The sequence below is a fragment of the Ranitomeya imitator genome, chromosome 5, assembly GCF_032444005.1.
Source record: "Ranitomeya imitator isolate aRanImi1 chromosome 5, aRanImi1.pri, whole genome shotgun sequence".
Taxonomy (NCBI): Eukaryota; Metazoa; Chordata; class Amphibia; order Anura; family Dendrobatidae; genus Ranitomeya; species Ranitomeya imitator.
The window spans coordinates 16858240-16877262 of NC_091286.1; the positions used below are offsets into that span (position 1 = coordinate 16858240).

Genomic DNA, 19023 nt, shown 5'->3' on the forward strand with positions numbered 1-19023 from the left:
GTGAAAAAAATTGAAATTTGGTTAAAATTTTGAAAATTTTGCAATTTTCAAATTTTGAATTTTTATTCTGTTAAACGAGAGAGTTATGTGACACAAAATAGTTAATAAATAACATTACCCACATGTCTACTTTACATCAGCACAATTTTGGAACCAAAATTTTATTTTGCAAGGAAGTTATAAGGGTTAAAATTTGACCAGCGATTTCTCATTTTTACAACGAAATTTACAAAACCATTTTTTTAGGGACCACCTCACATTTGAAGTCAGTTTGAGGGGTCTATATGGCTGAAAATACCCAAAAGTGACACCATTCTAAAAACTGCACCCCTCAAGGTGCTCAAAACCACATTCAAGAAGTTTATTAACCCTTCAGGTGCTTCACAGCAGCAGAAGCAACATGGAAGGAAAAAATGAACATTTAACTTTTTAGTCACAAAAATGATGTTTTAGTAACAATTTTTTTATTTTCCCAAGGGTAAAAAGAGAAACTAGACACCAAAAGTTATTGTACAATTTGTCCTGAGTACACCGATACCCCATATGTGGGGGGGAACCACTGTTTGGGTGCACGACTGGGCTCGGAAGGGAAGGAGCGCCATTTGACTTTTTCAATGAATAATTGGCTCCAATCTTTAGCGGACACCATGTCGCGTTTGGAGAGCCCGTGTGCCTAAACATTGGAGCTCCCCCACAACTGACCCCATTTTGGAAACTAGACCCCCCAAGGAGCTTATCTAGATGCATAGTGAGCACGTTGAACCCCCAAGTGCTTCACAAATTGATCCGTAAAAATGAAAAAGTACTTTTTTTTCACAAAAAATGTCTTTTAGCCTCAATTTTTTCATTTTCACATGGGTAACAGGATAAAATGGATCCTAAAATGTGTTGGGCAATTTCTCCCGAGTACATCGATACCTCATATGTGGTCACAAACCACTGTTTGGGCACACGGCAAGGCTCGGAAGGGAAGGAGCGCCATTTGACTTTTGAATGGAGCAAATTTTTCAATTATTAGCAGACACCGTGTTGCGTTTGGAGAGCCCCTGTGTGCCTAAACATTGGAGCTTCCCCACATGTGACCCCATTTTGGAAACTAGACCCCCCAAGGAACTTATCTAGATGCATAATGAGCACTTTGAACCCCCAGGTGCTTCACAAATTGATCCGTAAAAATGAAAAAGTACTTTTTTTTTTTTTCACAAAAAATTTCTTTTAGCCTCAATTTGTTCATTTCCACATGGGCAACAGGATAAAATGGATCCTTAAATTTATTGGGCAATTTCTCCCGAGTACACTGATACCTCACATGTGGGGGTAAACCACTGTTTGGGCACACGGCAGGGCTCGGAAGGGAAGGAGCGCCATTTGACTTTTTGAATGAAAAATTAGCTCCAATCGTTAGCGGACCTCATGTCGCGTTTGGAGAGCCCCTGTGTGCATAAACATTGGAGCTGCCCCACAAGTGACCCCATTTTGGAAACTAGACCTCCCAAGGATCTAATCTAGTTATTTTTTAGCCCACAATTTTTTATTTTCACAAGAGTAACAGGAGAAATTGGACCCGAAAAGTTGTTGTCCAGTTTGTCCTGAGTACGCTGATACCCCATATGTGGGGGGGGAACCACTGCTTGGGCGCACGGGAGAGCTCGGAAGGGAAGTAGTGACTTTTGAAATGCAGACTTTGATGGAATAGTTTGCGGGCGTCACGTTGCGTTTGCAGAACCCATGATGTGCCTAAACAGTAGAAACCCCCCACATATGACCCCATTTTGGAAACTAGACCCCCCAAGAAACTTCTCTAGATATGTGGTGAGCACATTGAACCCCCAAGTGCTTCACAGAAGTTTACAACGCAGAACCGTGAAAATAAAAAATCATGTTTCTTTCCTCAAAAATGATGTTTTAGCAAGCAATTTTTTATTTTCACAAGGGGAACAGGAGAAATTGGACCCCAATAATTGTTGCAGAGTTTGTCCTGAGTACACTGATACCCCATATGTGGGGGTAAACCACTGTTTGGGCGCACGTCGGGGCTCAGAAGGGAGCGAGCACCATTTCACTTTTTGAATGCAAGATTGACTGGAATCAATGGTGGCGCCATGTTGCGTTTGGAGACCCCTGATGTGCCGTAACAGTGGAAACCCCTCAATTCTAACTCCAACACTAACCCCAACACACCCCTAACCCCACAGCCTAATCTTAACCCTATTTCCAACCCTAGCCCTAATTCCAACCCTAACCCTAAGGCTATGTGCCCACGTTGCGGATTCGTGTGAGATTTTTTCGCACTATTTTTGAAAAATCCGCAGGTAAAAGGCACTGCATTTTACCTGCGGATTTACCGCGGATTTCCAGTGTTTTTTGTGTGGATTTCACCTGTGCTGTGGATTCCTATTGAGGAACAGGTGTAAAACGCTGCGGAATCTGCACAAAGAATTGACATGCTGCGGAAAATACAACACAGCGTTTCCGCGCGGTATTTTCCGCACCATGGGCACAGCGGATTTGGTTTTCCATAGGTTTACATGGTACTGTAAACCTGATGGAAAACTGCTACGAATCCGCAGTGGATTGTCCGCAGCCAAATCCGCACCGTGTGCACAAAGCCTAATTCTAACCCTAACCCTAGTTCTAACCCTAATTCTAGCCGTAACCCTAACCCTAAGGCCAGGTTCACACTGCGCTAGCAGCAGCCCGTTCAGCACATACGCTAACGTGCTGCTGCTAGCGCAGATAGAGCATCTGCTAGCTCTATCTGCGCTAGCAGTGACGGACCCGGAAATGCTGCAGTCCGCGTCTCTGGGTCCGTCACTCAATGACGGCACATCCCTAGCGCACACCCATTGTGGGCGTGCGCTAGCGATGCGTCTAACATTGCTATCAATGGCGGCCGTAACGGACTACGTTACCCTGTGTTTATGCCGCGGGGTAACGTAGTCCGTCTAACGGACTGCTTAGACGCAGTGTGAACCAACCCTAACCCTAGTGGGGCAAAAAAATATATATATAATTTTCTTTATTTTATTATTGACCCTACCTATAGGGGTGATAAAGGAGGGGGGGGGGGGTTTATTTATATATATTTTTGATCGCTGTGATAGAACCTATCACAGCGATCAAAATGTACCTGTGCATGCGCCCGCCATTTTGGAAGATGGCGGCGCCCAAGGAACAGACAGACGGACACCGGGAGGGGCTCAGGAAATCGGTAAGTATGAGGGGGGGGGGGGGGTATCGGACAGCGGGGGGTGGGGGAGATCGGACTGCAGGGGGAGCGGACAGGAGGACGGAGGGGAGCGGAGGACACTAGATGACAGGACTGAGGATGGAGGGGAGGTGATCGGTGGTGGTGGGGGTGGCAGATCGCGATCTCCAGCCATGGCTGATGCCATTGCAGCATCGGCCATGGCTGGATTGTAATATTTCACCAATTTTCATTGATTGAAAGTGAAACGTCACTCTCAACAGCCAATCAGAGCGATGACCCTGCGCTGCCAAAAAATAGATACAATGGGTTTGGAAGTGCCAGTCCCCCTCCGTCCTTAGGCCTCTGCAGTAATTCCAGCCCGATTCTTGGCTGTTTTGATGGTGCGAAACCATCTTTGGGGCAGCCATATGGGGGTATTGTGCAGTGCGTACCCCTGCCCCCGCTCTTACACTCGCCTTCACCTTTTACTGACGGCACTCCAGTCCCGCGGCTCCATCTTGTGCCCGTAACATCTGACCGGCCAGAAATCAGAGTTACATCACAAAAGCTCAATGCAAGTAAATGAGAGCCAGAACAAGACTTTCATAGACTTGTATTGGAAAGTGACCTCCGGCTTACTCCATGAAACACGGGAGCTGCCGGAAGGTCACTTTTTGATGGGATGGAAAACGATGAAGGTGGCGGCAGGTGAGTATGAGACAGGGGGCAGGGGAATTACATTTAAAGCACCACTCCAGCCGTGTATTAAAAAACAAAACAAAACGCTGGAGTGGGGCTTTAAGACAATAAGTTAAATTAATAAATCACCTAATTTTCTACTTTTCACCTTCTAGGGATCCTGTCACTTCTACATTGAAAAGGGCCAACTTATAGGTACAATTTGATTTTACCAGTTTAATATTCTTAGTTTCAGTCCTGATTTAGCCTTTTAGGGAAAGCAGGTACCAGAACTGTTATGACCTGGTGGTCAGGACAATAATGGACCTGGTGGTTAAGAGCACACGGAATGACCTGATAGTTACTGATAATAAGGACAAGCTCTGGGACGTGGGAACTCTGCTGACCGCAATCCCTAATCCTATCACCCACACTAGAAATAGCCGTGGATTGCTCCTAACGCTCCCTATGCAACTCGGCACAGCCTAAGAAACTAGCTAGCCCTGAAGATAGAAAAATAAAGCCTACCTTGCCTCAGAGAAATTCCCCAAAGGAAAAGGCAGCCCCCCACATATAATGACTGTGAGTAAAGATGAAAATACAAACACAGAGATGAAATAGATTTAGCAAAGTGAGGCCCGACTTACTGAACAGACCGAGGATAGGAAAGGTTACTTTGCGGTCAGCACAAAAACCTACAAAAAGACCACGCAGAGGGCGCAAAAAGACCCTCCGCACCGACTCACGGTGCGGAGGCGCTCCCTCTGCGTCCCAGAGCTTCCAGCAAGCAAGACAACAAATTAAATAGCGAGCTGGACAGAAAAATAGCAAACCAAAGAAATACAAGCTGGAACTTAGCTTCTGCTGGGAAGACAGGTCACAAGAACGATCCAGGAGTGAACTAGACCAATACTGGAACATTGACAGGTGGCATGGAGCAATGATCTAAGTGGAGTTAAATAGAGCAGCAGCTAACGAATTAACCTCGTCACCTGTGAAACTCAGAAACACCCACCAGAGGAAGTCCATGGACAGAACCAGCTGAAGTACCATTCATGACCACAGGAGGGAGCCCGACAACAGAATTCACAACACAGAACATTGCTAAATTGTCACTTCAGAACAAGGGAACGATCAAGACACTTGTCATAATTTTAGAAATGTCTCTATGGACCCTTCTTCCTGCTCAGAAACATCAGAAGGACAAGGAGGATATAAAAGAGTTAGACAGAGAGGAGTCCAAGGAAACTGCAGGATGGAAAGTCAGCTCTTATCCACCTGGGCTCCTGGGTATGAGACATGTTCACTGCTATATATATATATATATATATATATATATATATATATATATATATATATTCCTACATATATACACGAGTCGTGTTTATTGCAGATTTACTTTTTATATCTGGTACGTTTTTTTCTATTCTCTTGCATGTATTATTCATGATCCTTTCAGTGACCTATTATATCATTTAGCCATTGTGTGTGAATCCATTTAGTTTTACATCTTAAAATCCATTAAAAAAAAAAAAAAAAGTTCAGGTGAATAAACCAGCGGCTATCTGCCATAGTGATTGTAAATGACGTTCTATCCATGTCCTGTTTAACATTCTCGATTTTACTATGTTGGAGAGAAAGACACAAGAACTGGACATTAAACCAGTGGAAATCTGTACTGGGGTCGGATGAGTCAAAATCTGAGACCTTGAGAATTGAGTACCATTATTATTGGGGGATGTGAGATTGGACTATGAATATTGTAGAACTGACTATGAAGGCATAATGCAGTCATAAATGATGATCTTCCGGGATTTGTGATAATGACCAAATGGTGTTTCCCAAATAAATGTCACTAAGGTGCTAACATTACGTGCTTCCCAAAAGTTATTATCCCTAAGTGTTACTAGGTGGTCAACCATAGGATTGCTATGGCAGTCAGTGGTTCTTCAGAGACTTGACGCAAAGTAGGTGCAACACCGGAGTAAGAAAATGACCGACGTGCGGCACAAACGAAGGAAAGAAGGTAAAGGGTGCCCTGACGATGGGGAGAAGGGAGACCCCTAAACACTCACCTGAGACTCCACCCTGCTCTCCCTATGGTCCCTAGACGGGTCCTTCCCCCTGGGCGCCATCATGTGTCTAAGCCCTGGCTGGTCCTGAGCTAGCCCTATATAGTGAGAAGGGCAGCAACACAGTAGTTTCACTACTAAGGAAAGGAAACACAGGGAGGGAGACAAACAGGGAGAAATAAAAAAGTAACTGGAACTCCACAGCTTAAACTGGAACAAAGAGGACAGCATAGAAAACCTATAACCGGAATAGGAGACGGCGAGGAGTAAGCTTAAATAATGGAAGGAAGTGGCAGCAAACTGCAGCGCTGAATGGCAGTGGAGTAGCCTGCATACCTGCCATGGCCTCACTTGTTAATTCACTTTGCAGTAATTTCTCGGGATCATCATTTGCACTGCAAAAGGACAATGCTTCCAACAAACCTCAAGGCTACGTAAGGAGCATGTGACAAAGAAGGAGAAGGTTGGAGGCTGCCTCAGCTGACATGGCCTCTACAACCGCCTGACCTTGGCCCAACTGAGATGGTTTGGGATGAGAAGGCAAAGCAGCCGACGAGCTCAGCCTGTCTGGGAGCTCCTTCCACACTGTCCAAGCCATTCCAGGTGTTGACCTGATGAAACTGCTGAAAATACGCCTAAGGGGTGTAAAGCTGTCATCAGAGTAAAAGGGGGGTGCAATGAGGAATCTAAGGTGTAACACATTCTGTATTGTTTCATACGTGTTCCTTCACTCTTGTTTCCACATTACTTTGTGGTTTTGCTGCCTTCAGTCTGAATTTAAAATGTGCACATTCCAATAAGAACAAGCAAAACCACCGCACGAACAGGGGTGTACAAACTTTTGACTGGTGCTGCATCTGTCCATATTGTATCACACTGTAGAAGTGCCATGGAATATGATGGGATATGATGGCAATAAATGAAATATTCACAATGAGGAAGTGATCTCATTAATACAGAAATTTACAGTAAAACAAGACGTATGGACGGCTCTTACCGATCACTGACGCAGATGTGAAGTTTTCGAGTCCACATGTTGTTCCACTGGAGTTTTCCTGCAAGAATCCCACAGTGAATATGAGAGGAAAGGGAAAAATGAATCCTGGATCATCTTAACCCTGCTGTTTTGTTCGCATTTACTATACACTTGTAGTGTTCAGGGTCACTATGACCCGGCTTATTAAACCTTGATTTTAGACACTCTAACTCCATTTTTTTATACTTTTTGCTTACTAGACTGTTTGTGAACATGTTTGGTAGTAAAAAAAAAAGAAAAGTGAACTAGAAATCTTTTTTTTTTGTTTTTATTCTGAAAAAACAGATCAATGAGCAAAACGAAAATAGAAAACTACACATATTTTGTAAAAAAAACAAAACAAAACAATCAAATCAAACATTTTGTGATAAAAAATTAAAGATAATAAACATTACAATGTGAATATATTTACATGATCATATAAATTTACGGATTCTTGCATGAAAAACAATACACATGATTTTTGCATAGAAATGTTTTACAGCCAGAACATGTTATACTCGTCTTGTTGTCACAAGTAGAAGGGCAATAGCTGCATCTTTTTCTTTTGATGCCAGAAGAGGCCATGGGGGTAGAAGCGCTTGTGGAGGACATGGCTTCACTGTCCTGGGCATGTCGATGGATGCTTTGAACCAGGCCTGCTGCTGCTTCTGTTCTTGGTGTAACTTTTCTGTTCTCAATATAAGGCCTAACCAGTGACTTCCCCAGTTCTTCTATAAATAGTCTTCTTTTATGGAGTTTGTTGGGGTTCCAATTGGGATTGATTTCCCTCCACAACACAAAAGAATTATAGGCTGACAAATCCAGAATGTTGTAAAAGAGAATCATTGGCCACCGATTTGATTTTCTTTTGCAGGAATATGTACCAATGAGTTGGTCTGATGTGTCTACACCACCTTTGGTTGCATTGTAGTCCAAGATCATATTTGGTTTTCTATCTTCCCGTGTACTTACTTCATTATCATGGTGGTTAGTACTCATTAGTATGACGTTTTTATTTTTTTTTGGCACATACACAACAACTGTTGTATTTGGAGTAAAGTAAAACATAGAGCTATGTACACTTCTTTTCCCCAAAATACCTTGTGGTAGTTCAGGCTTGTTTCTTCTGATCGTACCCAACATGGTAAGTTGTCGCTTTAGTAACATTTGCCCTAGTTGGTATGAAGTAAAAAAATTATCACAAGTTACATTTTGACCTTTGAGACCATTCGTCAAATCAAGGACAACTCTCATCCCCTGATTTTTTTCAACTCTTTGTCCTGGTGTTTTGCCAGTATACACCTGTGCATTATAAAGGTAAGAGCTTGTGCTGTCACATAATGCCCATATTTTTATCCCGTACTTCGCCGGCTTGCTTTGTTTATACTGACGAAATGGGCACCTACCACGAAATGAAACTAGTTGCTCATCAACGGTTACTGCTTCCCCAACGTTGTACAATTTTGGCAGAATTTCTACCCATTTGTCCCAAATGACTCTAATGGGGGCAAGCTTATCTATACATCTGCGTTCATTTCGATCTATTTTATTATCAAAACGCAATACCCGACAAATGACGTGAAACCTTTGAAGGGACATAGTTCCTCTAAATATTGGTCGACCGCTGTCAGCATTCCATAAAGATTTAGTAGATTCTCCGTATGACCTGTATACGCCTGCTAAGAGCAGCAGACCAATAAAAGCATTTAGAGCACTCAGGTCTAAATTGTTCCATTTCTCACCGTACACTCGGTGTCCTTCAATGTTACTCATTTGTATGATAATATTTTGGATATTCACATTTATGAATAATGCAAATGCAGATTCAATATTGGATATTCGTGAAATTGCATATCTGGTAGGGCCAGGACTAGCACTTATTATATTTGCAGAGGATCTTTTGCCAGCCTGATCAGGAGGCTGCAAATTCCACCTTATTTCCTTATTTTTAGAAAGGATTTCTTCCGTCTGATTTGTATGGGGGTCAGGTTCCTCATCAGTTTCTATTTCCGAGGTTTCTACATTTTTTTCCACATCACTAATGTGGTCCTCTTCACTCACGTCTTCCACTGGAATGTCATCTGAATCAGAGTTATCCATGAACTCCTCTAATTCAGCTTCACGCCATTTGCGTCGAAGCATCATTTTGAAATGATGTGATAGACAACACTGTAATAAAAAAAACCTTTGTAAGTAAACAATAATAATAAAGTCTGAGAAAAAAAAACAGATTCAAAAACAATAAGAGCTTCTATACTACATCAAAGCATACCAGTGCTCAATATCCAGCAATCTATCATGCTAAGTGTAGAGAAGTGTATCACACAGTAATAACACTAATTACATGTAATAAAATAAAAGTATTCCTTTACAATATACAATCTATCAATAGAATTGATTAGTAAAAGCATAACAAGCAACATACCTGTAGAAAACAAAGATACTGCCTGGAACAGAGATATCCTGGAACAGAGGTATGTACACAGCTGCTCTCCAAAGAAACTGAAAGGTAACATGTGTGGGCTAGCATATGTGTACTGATAAGAGCAGAGAAGATAAAAACCCTTCTGAAAACAAGCAGATAAGCCAAGAAGACAGACTTACTTAGCAAAAAAAAAAAATATTTGCAAGACTTTACAGCTCAGCTTTACAAAAAAAACGTCTTAGACAGCGCGTTCTGAGCAGTCCGTTCTGAGCATAATATACACGTGTAGTGCACACCTAGTGATCACTCCGGATGCACTCTACATTTTAGAATAGACTGCGCACCAAAAATAATTAATATAAAGCCATTTTTATGGTGCGCAGATCTCAATGCATACCCCCGGTAGAGCGCGTGTACGACCCCATTGAAATAATTTAGGAAATAAATCAATTGATATACAATAGTAGATGCAATAAATTGACCCAACTGAGGTTATAACTCCTTTATTTCACTGAAAATATGGCCTCACAGCTGTAAAAAACGATGTCGGGTCACTATGACCTGAACACAACAAGTGTAACTTTTTGCGTGTAGCAAAAAGTAAACGGAAAAAAAAAATAAAAAAATACTCATAGGTAGGTCCCCCCAAATGAGGAAAAGTCAAGGAGTCTCAAGTTTTATTGACTTACAGAAAAAAATCTACAGGGCCGCAAAAAGTCTGTTCGGGTCACTATGACCTGAACAGAACATTAGGATCCGGGTGAATGAGAAAAAAAGAAATTACAAGTAAAGGAGAAGGATCTCCTCAAGTGATGATCAAGCAGAATTACCAATCAACCTCATCATTTACACATTGACGGAAATGTTCCTGATAATTCTCTCTATGAAATGATCTTGATCTACTGTGAAGTGGACGCTGTGTTCAGTCACACCAGTTTTGCAGCATAGTCACCACTAGGCTTGAGCGAAACGGATCGGACAAATTCAAAAGTCGCCGACTTTTGGCAAAGTCGGGTTTCATGAAACCCGAGCCTAGTGTGGGATCGGCCATGCGGTCGGCGATCTTCGCGCCAAAGTCGCGTTTCGTATGACGAGAGAGAGATTTCCCATTGACTTTGCATTGGGTTTCGGTCGATCCCCGACTTTTCGCGATAATCGGCTGATTTCACTCGACTCGACTTTTGAGATAGTCGGGTTTCGCGAAACCCGACTCGACCCTAAAAAAGTAAAAGTCGCTAAACCCTAGTCACCACTTTTACAGTAAAGCAGCATTTCATCACTACTGAAGATTGACTCTTCCCTCATTCAGCGCTCATCATGTCCTCCCTCAAGAAGTCTCTTCTCTAGACATCCTAGCCCGGGCTCATACATCATGTTTCCATTATCATATGAATGGCAGGGTGTGTGTGCGTCACTTACCTGGGTAACAGATGGTACCAAGGTGATCTATCGGAAGGAGACAAGGTGGCAAAGGTAGAGCGATGCTCTGGATCATGTTCTGCTGGGAAACCTTAGCTCTCGGCACAGATATGTACAATATGTGACATGTGCCAAGACAAAGTGTCCCTTTCATCACAGTGACAGTTCTATGCTAGCAGCCCTATTACAGCAAAATAATGTGATCTAACTGTTTCTAGACCGTCCTATGGCTTTTACCATCCGGATGCTCCACGTTACTCTGCAGTGATATTCTAAAATGTCACTGCAGAGTCAACAGCTGTACAAGATTATATAGAAAGGAGGACTTTGAGTTTTAGCACAAAATACAAACTTTATTAGAAACCAAAAAACAATACAACAATAAAAATGGATATCATAGGTCAAACAAGTAGTGATCAGTGAACCATACCCAGGTAAAGTTACTAAACCAGAGATTCACACTTAGAAAAATTCTATCTGGGTAATGATATAGAGTGTGGGTATATTGTGAATATTTTCTCAGGGACTAATATTCCCAAGTTCCCTAAACACCCACTGCTCATATACATAAGCCCACATGGGACACTCGTAGCCAGTACATAAATGTGCTGCCCAACCGGGATGGCCCTAATGGTGCTATAAGGATGACTTGAACTCGCATGCAACTTAAAGATGTTTTCAGTGACGAACCTCAGGTGTCTCTGGTAGGAGGTGGTAAAGAAAAACAGGAATTATTTAAAAAACTTAAAGAGACTCTCAATAAACGCATGAGAATCTGGTGGAATCGGGCTTTTCTAAACAAATACTTGGAAAGGGGATTGATACCACGGGGACTTAGAGTCCAGGTATTCCCCTCATTTGAGGTGGAAGATGATATGTTCCGAGCTAAATGGGAAGAGCTGGCCAATACTTGTTCAAGGGGCTTTATGGATCTGTTGACACAACTTAATCAGACGGCCATTGATGCAATGGACAAGGAAATTGAGGATATCCAAGCCAGATTGAAACAGGATATTCCCAATGACATGCTTATAGCATTTAATGCGGAATTGGATCAGGACTTTTCTAAATGGGAAAAAAATATATGTGAAAATAAGGCCAAAAAATTCCAACGTGATATTGGGGACCAGCAATCCAACATGGTCTATAAATGGAATAGGAAAACATTCCGATACAGGGGATCCTCCCGTGCCAGATCGGCCTCCAATGTGTCCATGACCTCGAGTGAAGGATCAAGTAAATCTGGATCCAAATATTATGATCTACGAAATTCTGGATTAAACAAAGACAAAAAGAACATTAAATTTGGTGCCACCCCAAAAAATCATCAAACTAAGAGAGATAAGAAGGGATTAGAGGTAATCAATTTATCAAATCATATACTTAGTAACGATCAAATTAGTGTACTTCAGAAGGGGTTGACATTCTCACCCACTAATAACTTTGATCTGTTTACAGCTACCAAAGACCTCTATCTCTTCTCAAGAAAATTGATTTTCAAAAAATTGTTTGCAAAGGATGGATCTACATCCAGTGAGGACCAAATAGAGGAGGAGGCTCAGAGGGCACTGGAGGATCTCTTGGAAGAACAAACATCGGGCCCTATTGGTAGGTTTCCACCTGATTGCTGCCCAAAATCAACAAAGTTCCCCCCCTTGTCCTTATGTCCGGCAGTAGAAATCTTCACACGATTGGTTAAACAAGATTTTGAGAAAATAACCACAAGACGTCAATATGATAACTTGACAGCTAAACAGAGAATAGCATTACAACAGTTGAGGGATTATGATGATATTGTTATCAAGCCGGCGGACAAGGGGGGGAACGTTGTTTTGTGGCCTAAGATACTCTACGAAAAAGAGGCAGCAAGACATCTTAGGGATAGAGAAACATACCGTAGATTGGAACATAATCCATTAAATGAGTTTTCCCAGGAATTGGAGGGTATTTTAGAGGATGCTCTTGAGAAGGGATTGATCCCAAAAAAGATCCTTGATGGCCTATTGACTAGGTTTCCAAAAGTACCTACCCTGTATTTTGTTCCCAAGATACATAAGAATCCCATTGATCCCCCCGGCCGTCCGATTGTCTCGGGCATGGGAGGTTTGAGTGATCCAATTTGTAAATTTGTGGATTTTTATCTTAAACCTTTGGTTGAGACCCTTCCCTCCTATGCTCGGGACACATCGGATGTGCTGAGTAGGATCAATGGGATCCAATTGGAGAATGATATGATTCTTGTCACTGCCGACATTGAGTCATTATATACATGCATAAAACATGAGGATGGACTGGAGGCGGTCGGCTTCTTCCTGGGGTCTGACAACCGGGATGGCCCTATGTGTGATTTTATTTTGGAATTACTTACTTTCATTTTAACCAGAAATTTTTTTGTTTTTAAGGATGTATTTTATTTGCAGCAACGCGGCACTGCCATGGGCGCGGCCTGTGCGCCCTCTTTCGCCAACCTCTTCCTTGGATTTTGGGAGAGGGAGGTATTTGGTGGGGGGGGCGTCCGGGCCGCGGACCATGTGCAGTGCTGGTTGCGTTATATTGATGACCTGCTTATAATTTGGCAGGGATCCGAGCAAGAGTTACGGACCTTTATGCAGGACCTCAATTGCAATAGATTTAACATCAAATTGACATATCAAATGAGTACGACGGCGGTGGACTTTCTGGATGTTAAAATTGAGGTGGATGAACATCGATATTTACAGACCGATGTGCACAGGAAGTCCACCTCCGTCAACTCTCTATTGCATGCGAGTTCAAGTCATCCTTATAGCACCATTAGGGCCATCCCGGTTGGGCAGCACCTCAGGGTGAGGAGGATCTGCTCCTCTGAGTCCAAGTTTGAAATGCAGGCGAAGGATCTCCAAGAGAGGTTTAAAGAAAGAGGATATAGTAATAGATGTATCAAAAAGGGATATCAGAGGGCTAGGTTCCAAAAACGGGAGACTTTGCTATATCCCCAGAGAAAGGAGAAACGTCAACAGGAAAATGTAGTTCGATTTATATCTACATTTAATGGGGAATGGACTACAATGAAAAATTGTCTCCAGAAACATTGGAATGTATTAATGACTGACCCAACACTATCTAAAGTCCTGACAGAAAATCCCATGATGACATCCAGAAGAAGTAGGAATCTTAAGGATATCCTAGTGTCCAGTCATTACATCCCTTCCCCTCCAATAAATCAATTTGGCTCAATTGGTCCTAGCAAAGGATGTTTCCCATGTGGAAACTGCATCTCGTGCAGGAACATCAGTCGGGCGTCGGACTTTCAATCGGTGGGAGGAAAAATATTCCCCATAAAACAACACATTACCTGTAACACCACTCAGGTCATTTATTATGCAGTGTGTAGCTGTCCTAAAATTTATATTGGTCTGACGTCTAGACGACTGGGTACTCGCACGAGAGAGCATGTTAGGGACATCATTGCGGCAGAGAGAGAAGAAGATACTCTAAAATTAAAAACTATTCCACGCCACTTTAAAGAGCACCATAAATGCAATCCTAGACTCCTTTTAGTTAGGGGTATTGAACACATTCAGAGTGGGATTAGAGGAGGTGACATCCAACGCCTACTGGCACAAAAAGAATGTAGGTGGATTACCATTTTGGGGACTCTTGCACCTAATGGGCTAAATGAATCATATGGCTTTTCATCCTATTTGTAAAATTTTGGTATCAATCCCATAAGTAGTGTTATACCTGATCCACTTTGACTCACTCCAATCAGATTTTATTATTTTTTTAATTCCTTTTCTTAGTTCGTGATTTTTAATTGTGTCTTTGTCATTTGGTTTAGTTCCTGGTCGACATACTGCAGATATAATGAGAATACGAGAGGACATTATTTCGTATTTCATCATAGAGTGGATAAAGAAAGAAGACCTTCCTTTTAGAAGAATAGATTTACTTAAACAAGATGGACACATTGAGAATTTATATGCTCCCTAAATGGACATGTGATATTATGAAACCATAGGGTGAATATGTTCTAGAACAGTTGGGAGTGCCAAATGGATAGTGTCCCTATTGTCTTATCCTTTCATTTGTCTGCATGTTGTCTATCATGGTCTGTTTTAATTATGTATGGTAATATATTGTTTAATAGCATGGATATTCTTAGAATACATATATATAATACTTGGCACTAAATAGTGATATATCGTTAGAATTGCACTGATTGTCAATATAATACTGTTTTAAGCATGGATTTTTAGAGCACACTTACATATATAATACTTGGCACTAAACAGTGATATTTACACTGATTATTAATATAATCATCATTTTAAATATAATAGGCACCTTTTTCATTCACTGGTGTAATAGCACATTATTTGATAAGCGACAGCACCGCATGTCTTGCGCTGTCCTCTTCCCTGGAGTGATGTCCCCTGCTCCCTCCGAGAGCATGTTGCGGCCAGGCGCCGGCTCGCTCATGTGACTGGGATGGGCGGGGACCTTGCTACGTGGTGGGGGCCACTGCGGGACGTGTGGTGCTTGTCGGCACCAGTACATAAATATAACACGTGATCACTTGGTGATTATAGATGGATGCACAAGCGATTTGTTAGCGCCGCTGGTCTCCATGACGATGACACGTCACAAGCGCGCAGGCGCACTTTCAGATGGCAGGGATTGGATGCCGTGCGGTCGGGTGACCGGAACGGTGTAGTATTTAAGGAGCACTAAGACTGGAGTTAAGCCACGCCCCCTGAGGAAGCGAGGCTACTATTGGCACGCGAAACGCGCGTTGGGGTTACCGGGATTCACATACTTTCTGGACATGGGTAATTATTGATTGTAACTTGATATTTATGTACTGGCTACGAGTGTCCCATGTGGGCTTATGTATATGAGCAGTGGGTGTTTAGGGAACTTGGGAATATTAGTCCCTGAGAAAATATTCACAATATACCCACACTCTATATCATTACCCAGATAGAATTTTTCTAAGTGTGAATCTCTGGTTTAGTAACTTTACCTGGGTATGGTTCACTGATCACTACTTGTTTGACCTATGATATCCATTTTTATTGTTGTATTGTTTTTTGGTTTCTAATAAAGTTTGTATTTTGTGCTAAAACTCAAAGTCCTCCTTTCTATATTATTGCATATTGAGTATTGCCTCAATGATGGATATTTGCATAGCACTGGTATCCTTTTAATTAGCTGTACAAGATTGTGGAAGAGGAGGAAGCCGGCTGTGAGGGGCGGCTGGACCCCAACAGAGAAGATAGAAATGGTATATCGCCATCTTGGCTGTCCTGATTGAGCACTGTGTATACAGTAAAAGAAGGGCTGACAACACCTTCTCCTCTGGAGCCAGGAATCAGGTGACAACCGGGCGTTGGAAAGTAGCAGGAGCTGCTGAGTCCTAATTGTCGTTTCCAGCCCCACAATCTCACATGTATCTTACATAAAAATAATTGCTATGGAAACGGAACATATTTAGAAATGTAATTTAATTGTCCTTTATGGTTGTTAGAATTATAAATTAATTAAATGACAAAAAAAAAAATGGGACATGTATATGGCGAAAAAAAATGAATAAATTATACGAATGACCGAACTAGTAGAACTTCAGAGTTCTTAAAAGTACATGTGCGAAAAAACCCCGAAAATGTGCCTGGTTGTGAACTGGTGTGTAGTAGAAAAAGAAAAAACTAGGAAAAGAAAAACAGCGCAACAGGGTTTTATCCGAGGGAGATAAAAATGTTAAATACGGTTATACTAATCTGATTTAGTTACGTATACACAATATTTCCATGACTTCTAAATCCAGCTGCTGCAGGTCCAACAGGTCCTCAGACCGGGAAATCACAGATGAGGAGGATAATCTGCGCTGCGGTATCACATCTGATAGATCCAAGTCCAGACAGAAAGTATTTGTGGTTTTTCTTTATTTCTCCGACGCGTTTCGAAGTACCACAGACTTCTTCATCAGGACAAGAAAACCAGAGTTTACAACACAGTGCAGCTACATTTATAGTGATGAAAGATCATCACGGTTCATCAGAAAAAAATAAATAAAAGGTTTTACAAGTTCGGTAGTATAGAATTGACATGTAGAAAAATATATCCAAACTATTACCATGTATATACATAATTGTCTAAGGGTCACTTCTGTCTGTCTGTCCTTCTGTCACGGTTATTCGTTCGCTGATTGGTCTCGGCAGCTGCCTGTCATGGCTGCCGCAACCAATCAGCGACGGCCACAGTCCGATTAGTCCATCCCCTACTCCCCTGCACTCACTGCCCGGCGCCCGCTCCGTAATCCCCTCCACTCACCGCTCACACAGGGTTAATGGCAGCGGTAACGGCCCGCGGTGTAACGGACTCCGTTACCGCTGCTATTAACCCTGTGTGTCCCCAACTATTTACTATGGATGCTGCCTATGCAGCATCAATAGTAAAAATGTCATGTTAAAAATAATAATAATAATAAAAAAAAACCTGTTATACTCATCCTCCGCCGCCTTTCTCGCTCCTCGCCACGCTCCCGGGACCGCTACATTGCAAGCGGCAGCTTCCGCTCCCAGGGCTGGTGTGCGACAAGGACCTGCCGTGACGTCACGGTCATGTGACCACGACGTCATCATAGGCCCTGCTCACACCAGCCCTGGGACCGGAAGCTGGCGCTTGCAATGGAGCGATCCCGGGAGCGTGGAGAGGAGCGGGAAAGGCGGAGGAGGGTGAGTATATGTTTATTTGTTTTTTAAGTCTGTATACTACGTGGCTCTGTGCTGGGCAATATACTACTTGGCTGGGCAATATACTACGTGGCTCTGTGCTGGGCAATATACCACGTGACTGGGCAATAAACTACGTGACTGGGCAATATACTACGTGACTGGGCAATATACTACGTGACTGGGCAATATACTACGTGGCTGGGCAATATACTACGTGACTGGGCAATATAGTACGTGGCTGGGCAATATACTACTTGGCTGGGCAATATACTACGTGGCTCTGTGCTGGGCAATATACCACGTGACTGGGCAATAAACTACGTGACTGGGCAATATACTACGTGACTGGGCAATATACTACGTGGCTGGGCAATATACTACGTGGCTGGGCAATATACTACGTGGCTGGGCAATATACTACGTGGCTGGGCAATATACTACGTGGCTGGGCAATATACTACGTGGGTGGGCAATATACTACTTGGCTGGGCAATATACTACGTGGCTCTGTGCTGGGCAATATACCACGTGACTGGGCAATATACTACGTGGCTGGGCAATATACTACGTGACTGGGCAATATACTACGTGACTGGGCAATATACTACGTGACTGGGCAATATACTACGTGGCTGGGCAATATACTACGTGACTGGGCAATATACTACGTGACTGGGCAATATACTACGTGGCTGGGCAATATACTACGTGACTGGGCAATATACTACGTGACTGGGCAATATACTACGTGGCTGGGCAATATACTACGTGGCTGGGCAATATACTACGTGGCTGGGCAATATACTACGTGGCTGGGCAATATACTACGTGGCTCTGTGCTGGGCAACATACTACGTGACTGGGCAATATACTACGTCGCTGGGCAATATACTACGTGACTGGGCAATATACTACGAGAATAGAAGAAACAGCGCTCCAACTGGGTGTTATTGCTTAAAACAAGAAGTCTTTATTCCAGCCATGGTGAGGTAGCGACGTTTCGGCCGCACATCCGGCCTTTTTCAAGCATATAACAAAGTGCTGAGGGCTGTCTTAAATAGTGTACACTCCACGCAGGGAGCCAATCACCATTCAGTGCCAGCCCACCATTAAAATATACAAAGTAAGAAAAAAGATACAAAGTGCAAAACAGACATCAGATATATGTGAGCATATAAAACATACACAAATAGGTCACCGCTATATATGATGATATAATAATCATTTCATAGATACAAAACACATAATATTTATCTCTTTCCGCCCCATATGTTTCCATGATACATTTTCATCTCCATAGCAACCATTTACCAATGGATTCGGCTTCATGTCAGACTTCCTGCGATATCCCAGCCAATTGCAGTAGTTGGCGCTGAAAACCCTAAACATCCAATCCGGGCTTCTAATACATCGGTGTGCAGCCCAAGCCACCAATGCAGCGAGATCATACAAAAGGCATACCTACAGCATCATCGGTAGTGTTCACCCTGGTCTTCCCCATGATC

The 19023-nt window shown here is 42.6% G+C and overlaps 1 pseudogene; it reads right to left on the bottom strand.

Annotated features, from left to right (window-relative positions):
- Positions 1-19023, bottom strand: part of LOC138637640 (zinc finger protein 850-like) — a 136413-nt pseudogene that overhangs the window by 31119 nt on the left and 86271 nt on the right.